The sequence below is a fragment of the Columba livia genome, chromosome 9 (genome assembly GCF_036013475.1).
Source record: "Columba livia isolate bColLiv1 breed racing homer chromosome 9, bColLiv1.pat.W.v2, whole genome shotgun sequence".
In the NCBI taxonomy this organism is placed as follows: domain Eukaryota; kingdom Metazoa; phylum Chordata; class Aves; order Columbiformes; family Columbidae; genus Columba; species Columba livia.
The window spans coordinates 19227607-19238902 of record NC_088610.1 but is presented as its reverse complement, the minus strand read 5'-3'; positions in this window follow the sequence as shown (position 1 = coordinate 19238902).

Below are 11296 nucleotides of genomic sequence, written 5' to 3'. Positions count from 1 at the left end.
TTTTATTAGAATATGAGGCAAAATTCTCATTCAGGAGTCTGAAAATAATTTTCATTCACTACTGAAAACAAAGCAAAACAAAATAAAAAACAAACAAACAAACAAAAAAAACCCACAACGCTACATTTAAAAAGAAAAAACACAGGTAGCTTGTGGCTTTCAAAAGTGAATAGCTCATTTTTGTATGCGATTAAGACTTTTACAGGAAATGAGTACCATTTGGTTTTTAATCTACTTTTAAATTATAAGTTGCATAGTAAAACTGGAGTCAATTTATGAAGCATTTCAGATTTTTAGTTTTGCCCGTCATATTTGGTGCTAATGATGAATTCCTTTTTAATGAAGTTAAATAATAAGCAGAGCTCATGTGGCTTTTTTTTTTTCACATGTTCATTTTAGATCAAACCTCTTACTGTCCTGGCTCATTAGTATTATGCAAACTAAAAATGCCATATAAAAACTGTAGTTTGAATCCCAAGCCATGGGTTGCACCATAATTTATTATACTGAAATTATCATAACAAATAGCAGATATGATGTAACACTATATTTCAACACGTTTTACAGCACTACAATTTTATTCTAGTGATTATACTCTAGTTGGAATAAATATTACTGAATTTGAGACAGATTTATTATGGGTTTAGATTTTTTTCTGCTTGGGCCAGGAAACAGGATTTATGCAGTAACTCTTATTAACATTAATGAGCATTAATTGCTTATCTCCCTTGTGTACCATGAGGAGTTTCTATCCCTCTGGCTGTCCTGTATGTTAGCACCTTTTAAGGTTTGATTTGGGAGCAGATTGTTCCTCTCAGTTTCAGCTCCGTATAAAAGGAGGCACCAAGCCAGAAAAACATTTTAATCCTTTACAAATTTTTCCCTTCATCTCTATTGCTCTTGAGAAACCATCCCCTGGCAATCAGGCCAAATCATGTGCAGTCTTTTTGCAGACACTGTGCTCTCCTGTGTGAATAAGAGCAAAAGGCACAGGCAGGACAAATCAGACCCCGCCTTTCTGCCCCTCATTCCAGGTGCGGAGAGCAAGGCAGCCATACAAAGGACTCGAGATGAAGAATCCCATTTTGCTTTGTTGTCATAAACTGGTAGATTATGGTCTTGATTCCTCATTATATATTCTGCAAAGAGAGAGAGAGAGAGAAAGAATGAAAGTGAGAGAGAGAAATAGATTGTTACCAGAGAAAAGTGAATTTCTGTTGGAAATAAATACAAACCAGACTTTTTGGTGAGTTGCTGAACTGTGGGAGAAACATGCATTATCCTGTTGACTGGTCACTGATCCCACATTTCTTAGAGTCACAGAAACCATTCTATGATGTTGAAAATAACCCATTTATGGTATTTCCAGCTAGCCCTAAAACAGCAGAGAAAAAACAAACTCCCAAGAGAATCTGTTCGTACATCAACAGCCCAGTTCTGCAGACTACTATGGCTCTGACTGTTCGAGTTATGAGGTTTTCAATAAACATTTGAATTTCTGACCTGCTTGTCAATATCTCTAATGAAGAAAAGACTAAATGCTGCATTCATGTGCACTACTGCATTCCTTTGAGTTCAATGATCTTGGCCTGAAATAGCTGATTTTCATTTGATGTTTACATTACAGTACCATTACATTACAGGAATGTCTGTATCTGGCCTATGCAAATTTTCTTTCCACATTATAAAATCACTGTTTTACTGCTGTTCTCATATTCAATTTTTAATCATTTTAACATCTCAGAAAATAATGTATTTTAGATCCATGTCCCTGTAAACTTAACCTGTAATTAGACCTTATGTGCTGGACAGAATCTCATAGACCAAGTAGTTGATAGAAACAAGTAGAAACTGGGTGATATTTCTCCATTACAAGTTAAATCTTTCAGTGCTTCAGAAAGGTGGAAAATACAGGAAACAGTTTTTCAGTTTGGAACCTGCTTTGCTGTAATTCTGAGACATGGTCTAAAGCACAGGTAATTGATCATAATGAAAAAAATGCATTAATGAAAATAATTGACAAAAGCCAGTCCACCTGTCAAAGAAGAGAAACCTTGAAAAGAAATGGCAGGCTTTTGAAGGTCAAGGCTCAGTGTGGTGTAATCCCTACCATCTGTGTTCAGGCTGGTGCTGTTCTCAGACTGTCATATACACTCTCTTCTTTGAAAATAATAGACAAGGGAAAAAAAGCTTACCCAACAGGGAGCCCAAATGTAGTTAGCTTTATAGAAAATGAAAAAGCACCACTGTATAAACTTAAGATGACCCTTAATTTTCCTTCCCCTTGACCTACACACGTCCACAATTGGTTTCAGAGCTGTAGTGGCACTGGGAATGAAAATAACTGAGCAACCAATAAAATGTAACAGTATAACAACAAGTTGGAATAGTAGGCAACCATACCCAATGCAATCAGCCAAGCGTGGTATTGCCCCGCAAACACACTAAAGTGATCAAAAAGTTTAATCCCTCAGCTTTTGAAGGAAGTGTGTTTCTTGCCTTGAACATACAAAAGGTACAGATGGAGTCCTGTGCCCACAGAATTACAATCCTCTAAAGACGTGCTTGACTGCCACCCATGGTTGCATCACCCTTTTGGGTGTTCAAGATGTCCTGCTCTCTAAAGTTGTGTTTCTGGCCATTTTCTGACATGTGGGGAAGCTTGGCATGCTTGTACAGTCCTATGGGATTCAGTGACTGGGTACACATTCATATGTTGCATTCGTAGAGCTCAGTTAGATATATTCTCAGAAAATACCCACTGTCTCACAGTCTTTACGCACATGGCTACAACAGACACCTTCGATAGCCAGCACCCTAATATAGTTACTACTCAGAGCAGGAAAAGTTTGGTTCAGTGTCCTGTGTTTTCTGAATACTATTAACCTCGTTAATAATTGGTCTTGTATGCTGCTTGGACATAAAATGAATTGGGGTCTTCTTCACCCACAAAATACTGTAGCTTGCTGATCAGGTCACTTTGTGTGGTCTGAAGTTCAAATCCCTCAGGCAGAGGAGGAAATTGAATTCAGGTTTCCCACACACTGACAGGATATATTTATCACAGAATTATTACATTAAATAAGGGCATTAGCTCCTCCATGGCAATTGTGCTTTGAGATAAAAGGTTTAGAAATGCAGTTCGAGAAGCTGGAATGGGAATTCCAAGTGTTGCATCCAAACATTGTCTTACCATCCAAAGTTAAGAGGGACAGGGTTTAAGATACAAGCTTGTCTTAGTACATCATGTCAAGAGCAGAGGCAGCTGCATGCTTGCTTTTTGGTTTTGATTCCTCTGCGTTCAAATATCCACCTGCATTCCCTCAGGGAGCCTGTTCTGGAAGTTGATCCTTCCAGAAGGTGGCCAGGTATCTGCAGTTGTAATGATCTAGCATTTGGTCTAACACAGGCCCTTTAGGTTCCTTTGCTGCTCTAGTCTAGGTTATTTCAGACAGGAAACTCAAGAACATGAAAAGATTCTCAAAACCATTCAAAAACTTCAAAAATTTTGTAATTTACTTTCAAAATACAGTGGATGCACGGAGTCAGTAAGCTGTCACTATCTTGGAGACTTTTTTGTTTTAGACAGACTTTTTCCTATGAAAAAGTTTCATTTATTAAAATAATGATAAAGAAATTTTCATAGAGCTTTTCACTCCAGAGTGATAGACCTTCAAAGCTACAAAGCACAACCAAACAGATCCCTCAGAAGTCATGTTGTATACACTTGTGGGAAATTGCTTATTATAAAAAGCTCACTATTTCTATTACTTTAAAGTGATAAAAACTAAGATAGTATATCTAAACAGTAGGTATATGTTCAATATATATTCCTTGCTTCTAAAAAAAAAATACCAAACAAACAAAAACAACAAAAAAAACCTTGCCGCTGTGCACAAAGCCAGAACATACCACATAAAAATCCCTCTGTTACGTGCAGATTCCTAGGAAAACCACCACAATAAAAATAACATATATAAAAAGAATATTGCTCCACAAATGTCTGATTAAAAAGGCTCTCCACCTCTTTGGAAGAAACACTGAACAGTAATATGAGAAAAGAGACATGACAAAACCCAGTGTGAGACTAGATTGAAATGTCTTCATTTATATTAAAGTTACGTAACGGAATTAAAACTTATAAAAACAGATAAATATTCGAAGAAAATCATATGGTCAGACTTACCTTTACTCATAAAAGGAAAGAAAATTAAGATAAAATGAAAAAGTAAAATTGAAATCTAAAATTGAGATGGAAATGCAATGGAGCCTGGGTATTGTCACACTGTAGTGCTGAGTAGCAAAAAAATCGAAAGGCAGAGAGAAAGAAGTGAGGAAGGAAAACCTAAAACCCATCAAAATTTTTATCAAAAAAATTACTATGATAGACTGCAAAAAAATCTTACTTTGAAATTTCCAAAGAGTTTGGTATTTTATGCACTGTCTTGCCAATCTTATGGAGCATCTGAAAAAATAGTGTGAAAGAATAGAAAACATTCACAGGGGCAGCATTTCTGTGCAGAAAGAATGAAAGAAGCCACATCACAAATGAATTTACCAAGACAATAAAGATTTTCATTTGCAATGAAGCTCATCATCCTTTAGGAAGAAAATCTGGCATTGTCTGAGAATAGCACTCTCAGCTCACAACTCTAAGCAGTTTATGTCAACATTTTTTTTCTTTATATCCTCAGGGATATGTTGTTTTTTTTCCTTCCACAAGAAGTGTCAGCTCTGGTCAACACGCAGTAGGCACAAAATTTGTATATTACAGAACTATTGATATGTTGCTAATACTATCTCTTGTATTTTAGTTAACTTAACAGGAAAGAGAAATAGCTACTTTTTTTTCCTCTTTGATTTTTAGAAATAAAACAGTTAGGGAATAGACTACCTTAACTTATTGAATTATGTGGTATACTGCTTCTTGTCTAACAAAAATATTTTACCAAATGAGCTAGTATCTCAAGGGGTAAAGATCATTCTACACCATGTGCGTGGGGGCAGGAGATGTTCTGAAGTATCACTTCTACATTTCAATTTGTCACGATTGTTTCAGCTCTCAATTCCCCTTTGCTTTTTTTCAAAGCCGCTGGAGAGCAGACAGGAGTCACGAGACAAGGCACTTGCTGAGAAGGACTGCACAGTCCCACGCTCGGGCTGACAAGCTGGCAGTAGATATCTTTCATTCAGTACATCTCTATAAATTGCACAAAAAATGCCTGGGGAGCCTTGGTAATGAATACATCAACTTTTACCCTGCTCTGTAAAAACAGCTATAAGGAAATTATTTCTATGCTACAGAGGGGGTACACAAGCTAAAAAGAAAACTTAACACTTGCCAGAAAAATAAATGCCCTGCTCCATCAGCAAAATGAAGGAGAAAGATAAAGTGCTCTGTTTATGCTATGCCATCTGAGTTTAAGTCGACTATATACCCTTCCCCTTCTGACAAGGGGGGAAAACATCATCAACACAGGTACATACAGTTTCTAGTCTTCCATGCAATGCTGCTCGCCACTCAAGCGGAAACTTCCAGGAGTTCTTTCACTTAAGAATCAAAACTAGGAGAAACAAATGAGAAAAAAAACTGTCATATGATATGTTGTCACCAGTCATAGAATCTTAACTTGCAAAATATAGCATACAAAAATGAAGGGCAATTATAGGACATTTCAGCTGGGAATAGTTTGTGTGTGTGTGTTTGGTATTTTTTTGTTTGTTTTTTTTCCTAATATGTAAAGAAGTAAACAGATGAGACCCAGTTAGACAAAAAGAGGTAGAGAGAAAAGAAAATAAACATTCCCAAAATATGGCTGATTCTGGTATTTAGAGCTTTACTGGTATGGTCAATATGCATTCTGAGAAACAGAAGTTGTATATGATGCTTCCCAGTTTCCCCATACATGGTATGGGCTATTTCACTGTCCCACTTTGTCAAACCAAAGTTTGGCCCTGTCCCTGCAGAGGCTCCGCGTGTGTCGAGCCGTTGTCATAAGGAAGAACTGCTGCTCCCAGAAATCCTCAGTTCCAGTTAGTGCTCCCACCCAACAGCAGGAAGGACCCCAGTGCCTGAGTTGCCCACAGTCCCCACCTTGCTTACCCTTTGTCAGGTGCCAGGTAAACCTCTACAGTTTTTGTGCTGCACTCTGCTGTTGCCAGCATCTGGAGGAACTGGAAATGGGTGTTGGTGGGGTAGTTAGGAAACAGCAGGAGTTTTGTGCATTTTGCTCTCTGGATTCTTGCATTTCTCTGCTAAAGTCCAGTTCTTAACTAACCATAGCTGAACTGAAAAGAAAAATAACCACATAGCCCATGACTGCGTTTTGATTGAAACAGCTTTCTGAATTACTTTCATCAGTTAGAATCCGTGTACAGACCTGTGCAACAAACAGCAAAGTGTCTGAGATGGGGAATTACATGGCCCGTCAGCTGGCCAGGCTGGATGGGCTGCTCCTTTGTACATATTTATGGTTGTGAGTTGAACCCTCAGGGTAAAAGTGAACAAAGAATAGACTGTTTTTCTCCTAAAGCATCTGGGTGTAAGCCTTATTTTGCCAGCAACCGTGGTGTTTATGGGCATGTTTTACTGGAAACCTGCTGCTTCTCACAATGTTTCCTGAGCAACTGTCTTAGTAAAACTGCATCTGGAAATGACAAGCACACAGCTGTAAATCTGAAAAGCAGTGTGCAGCCCTAATAGCTAGCAGCCACGGCACGGCTGTCCTGCTGAACATTGAAAGGATTTACAAAGACAAAGCAGAGCAAAGAATATGTTTCCGAGTGCTCTGTGATCACGTTACACCTCTTCTTCTTCAAAGATTTTTTTTTTTGTAGACAGAAAGGAGCTATCACTGCTCCTTGAGTTAATGTGTATAAGGTAGGTGACCTGTTATTGCTTACCTGCCTAAGACACCCAAAATTTCTGCCCTGCCCATATACCGTCCAAAGCAACGGCTAATAGCATAGTATACGGTTTTTCCCTTTTCACCTGAATTGAATCCATAACAAGAGAAAGGCCATGAAAATGAGCTAACCTAAAAAAAAAAAAAGAAAAAGTTGTTACTCTGGTGTGCACCATTTTGTGTTATGCAGGGAGTGTTTCTGAAATGGTATCACCACAAAATATTTATGCAAGAGAAAGAGAGCAAGAAGATTTGTACTTTTCATTACCGTGTCCCATAAGCTGTGAAGTGCTGAAACCAGTCTGGAATCTCAGTCTCTTGATGATTTGAAGTGCAATTGCAAGGGAAGGGTGGCAGGAGGGAAACAACGGTGACCACCAACACACGTTGCAGCAATACTGACTCGGCTGACAAGGGGAAGCATCGCTTCACTGGACCAGTCGTTGTCCCGGAGAACTGGGGCTAGAGCCAGGGTTTTGGAGTATGAACAACATGGCATATTGCCCAGCATTGCAAAGAAGTATACTTGTTATCTTCAATATAAAAAGCTAGGCAATAAGCTATTTATTTAAAAATATTTTTTAAACTAATATTAAATTAATAATAAAATTATTAACATTTAAAACTAAAACAATCTTCTTTACATTCTTAGAGTAAGGAGTTTTAATTCTTTAATTCAAAATATATTTTTTTTTCAAATGCTCTTCAGTTTTACTAAAAAATACTTAAAGTTGCTAGAATCCTTCAACAAACCACCTCGCTTGACCATATTAATATGTAGAAGTGTGTGTTTAAAACTTGTTTTTATTAGTTTTATAATAGGTTGTTTGCTTAAAACTAGGTGTTAATTTTATGCATATAAACATATATATGTGTGTGTGTGGTGAGCTTCCTTGCTTTGTTTTGGATTTGCAATGGCAGAAAACCAAACACCAATTATCCACCAACTTTTTCTGAAGGAAATGGTAGTGAATGCGCAAGATTCCTAGTTATGACCTTGACTTCACCTTTACGTTTTAAAATAGCAGTATTTAGCATTTGGGAAGAGTCAGCAGCCCCCTCTACGTACCTATCAGGATTAAATCCACTAAAAACATTTCCTATTAGTCAGGCACAAAGTAGCCGGGAAGAGACATACGTTTCTGTTTCTCTGCAGTGCCGTTCCTTTGCTCTGGCCCTCACTGAATCAGTGATGATAATGCTCCTCACTCAGCTTGTTTGAAGATTAAATTAGCTGCTATTAGTTCAGCTCTTTGAAGATGTACCCAAAGTGGTAAGTGCTAAGTATTATTAGATGAATTTTAATCATTAGCCCCTAGAGAAATGTGTTACTTTGTATTAGTGCTTGAGCAGAGCAAAGCCTGGCTGCTGGTCCATTTGAGCACCCTGGGTCCTCCTCCACTCAGCACTGTGTCTGTCCTTAAACAGACTCACCCTAAATGCATTTAAAGGACTAGTCTGCAAACTGGCTTTAAAGAGTACTAGTTGGTTTTTTACAATTAAGAAAAAACTTTGCATTTTCTGAAAATTTCTCTGCCTCCTTTTTAACCAAAGTTTAGAGAAGCAAATCATCTACATGATTTATTAAGCTGAACTTTGATTTCATAAAAAAAAGAAAAAAGAAAAAAAAAGAAAAAACAAGCTGGCAGTCTGTCTTTCAAATTTAAAGAAAAATGGACAACTAGATTTTCTAGTAAATTACTCCAGATCAGAAAAAGTGTAAGAGGCAAGATTTAGGTCCTTATTAAAGCCCTCTAGTGGTAACTCTTGTTATACTATTTGTTGACATAGGAAATTGCCACATTAATAGAGTATTTTATTTAGGATTTTTAGCAGGAAATTAGATGCATCTGCCCTTAGAATTTGGGAGAGGAAAAAGAGAAATTGTTAATACAAGTTGTCTTTCTATACAGAAATAATTGTGATTTAAATGTACAATGTGGTAGAAATACTAAATACCAACTGTTTTAAAGAGAAAAGGCAGCAAATGCCATTATAATCAAATTATAAGATCCGTCCCTGCAGCAACTGATAACTGCTATGGACTGAGAAAGCTTCTGCAAAATCAAAGCTGACTCAGTTCTACATCCAGTGTCACAGTGTCTAAAACTCAGGATTTGAGTAGACTGGTGGATTACTGTGAAGTTGCCAGTGAGTGTGTTGTACCAGCCACAGGGATAAACAACCTCTTTCATTCCTCAAGGCCATAAATCCGACACACTTCATCAGCCACTATATTGACATTATGGTATATTTCTCAGACTTCTTTCCTTTGTCTGTAAAGTTCTCTTCCAAAACAAGTACACAAGTGATACAGTTCAAGGCAGCAGAGATAATAACACAGAAGTGGTTCAGTGAAAATATTGTTGAGATTAGGAAAAACAAACACACAGAGCTATTTTAAGGTGTATTACATCATGGCTGCCTTTTCCCAAAAGAAATTGTGTAAAAAATTAATATTTAATTTAAGCTTAAACAGTTTCTGAAAGAAAGACAACCTTACCATTTTTTTCCTAGAAGCAATTTCAGGATTTTAACAACAAAACCGATAAGGAGGACCTGCCCAGAGCCTGTCAGACAACCAGCCTGTCTGTCTCAGCCCCAGGTTAATAGACTTTATCTGTATATTCTACACAGGGTTGTACCTGAATCTATTTCAGTTGCTAAATGGCTAAATAGCTGGAGTGAATGGCAGATCATTCAGTGTTTCTCAAGAAGAACCCTCCCAGAGTTTTCTGGGAGGAAATAGCATTGCTCTGATGGCTCTGAGTGTTTCTTCAGCATCTCTTAGCCATCTAGATGATTTTCTAGAGTGCTTACCTGAACAGAGGTGCTTATTACAAGTACTCATTTCAAGAAAGTGTTTTGAGAGTGAAAGAATTATAATAGACTTTCAAGAGGTCCTCTGGGGAAATAAGGCTGGTCCTGGAAAAGACAGAACATCCTTGCTGAATAAAAGATTTTTGTGAGGAATATAAAAATTAAGCATGACAAAAGATCACTTCCAGAAGAGGACGTTTTTTACCCTGGGTACTTCACTGTGACCTTTCTCATTTTCCATAAGAGCTCTAAATTATCCAAATCGTCTTTGGACTACCCCAGAAAAGTGCTAAAGACATTTATTTGTATTGTATGATATTTTCTAAAATATTCTTTTAAAGCCAAAACAGTGAAGTGGTCCTGAACAGTCATGAAAATTAGGATAATAACATTTATGTTGGTTTGTTTGCAGTTGTGTTATAGAACAAATGAGATTAATAGTAAACAATGAAATATGCATCACTTACTAGCATGAGGTCCCCTGAAAGTTACCCTTTGGAAAAAGGATGACCACTTGGTAAGGTGTTGGCCATGTCCAATAAAAATGTACAATGAACACACTGTGTGGCAGAGTTTAATTTCCTGACTCTTGTAAGACTTAAATCTCAACTTTAATAAGACTACGCTGTTGCACAAAGGGCACTGTGAAGCAGTGTGATGCAATGGTCACAATGCAAGCTGACTACAGAAAATTACGTTCTTTTCCTGGATCTACCACTGGCTTCCAAAATAATTTTGTACATGTCATTTCTACAGCTCAATTTCCTCTTTGATAAAAATGGGAATAGCAATGCTTTCTCACCTTTGACATTCATGGATGAAAAGTGCTAAGTATTAATAATTCATGAATTTATCAACCTCAAGCAGAGTTGTGACCTTGAAAATGGAGAAGTTCCAAAGAGTCTGCAGAGGCTGCTGGGGAGATCATTAGCACTATTTATTTTAACAGGCAAGCACGTGGATGTTATGGTGATGCTTGCAGAGCTGGAGGAGGAGAGGCAGCAGGACACACTAGATAGTGTGGTGGTTTTCATGCTTAGATAGAATTATGAAAACACAGCACTGAGCAAAGGTTGAAATGAGCTCATCACGTCTGAGTGGAAGGCCTGCTCACCTCCTGGGAGAATCTGAGCAATGTTTTGAAAAACTCTCCATGCTTCACTCCTGTACCTTATGGAGCAGTTATAGCAATCACTCATAACTATTGATTAGTGTGGCAGTACAAGGGAACTCACAATAAAACCTGCTTCTCAGTAAAGATCACTAGAGAACATTTTTCTTTTTTAAAGTATTGAAATGATCAAGGAAACTGAGGTTGTGAGCGTTTGTAAATCTTTACTAAAGAATGGCAAACCCAAGACAATTATTAATCATTTGAGTTCTACAAATTTTCCCTAAGAATATTTTTCATATGGAAGTCACCTTTAGTCCATCGATATTTCATAATCCTGTATAAAAATAGGGCAATAGTTTGACTTACAAAAATATTCAGTGCTTTATTAACTTGCCTTATTGCAAAGAGAATTGAAAAGCCCTGAGTGAGTTGCAGCTAAGGGTTCTGCAGCTTTTCA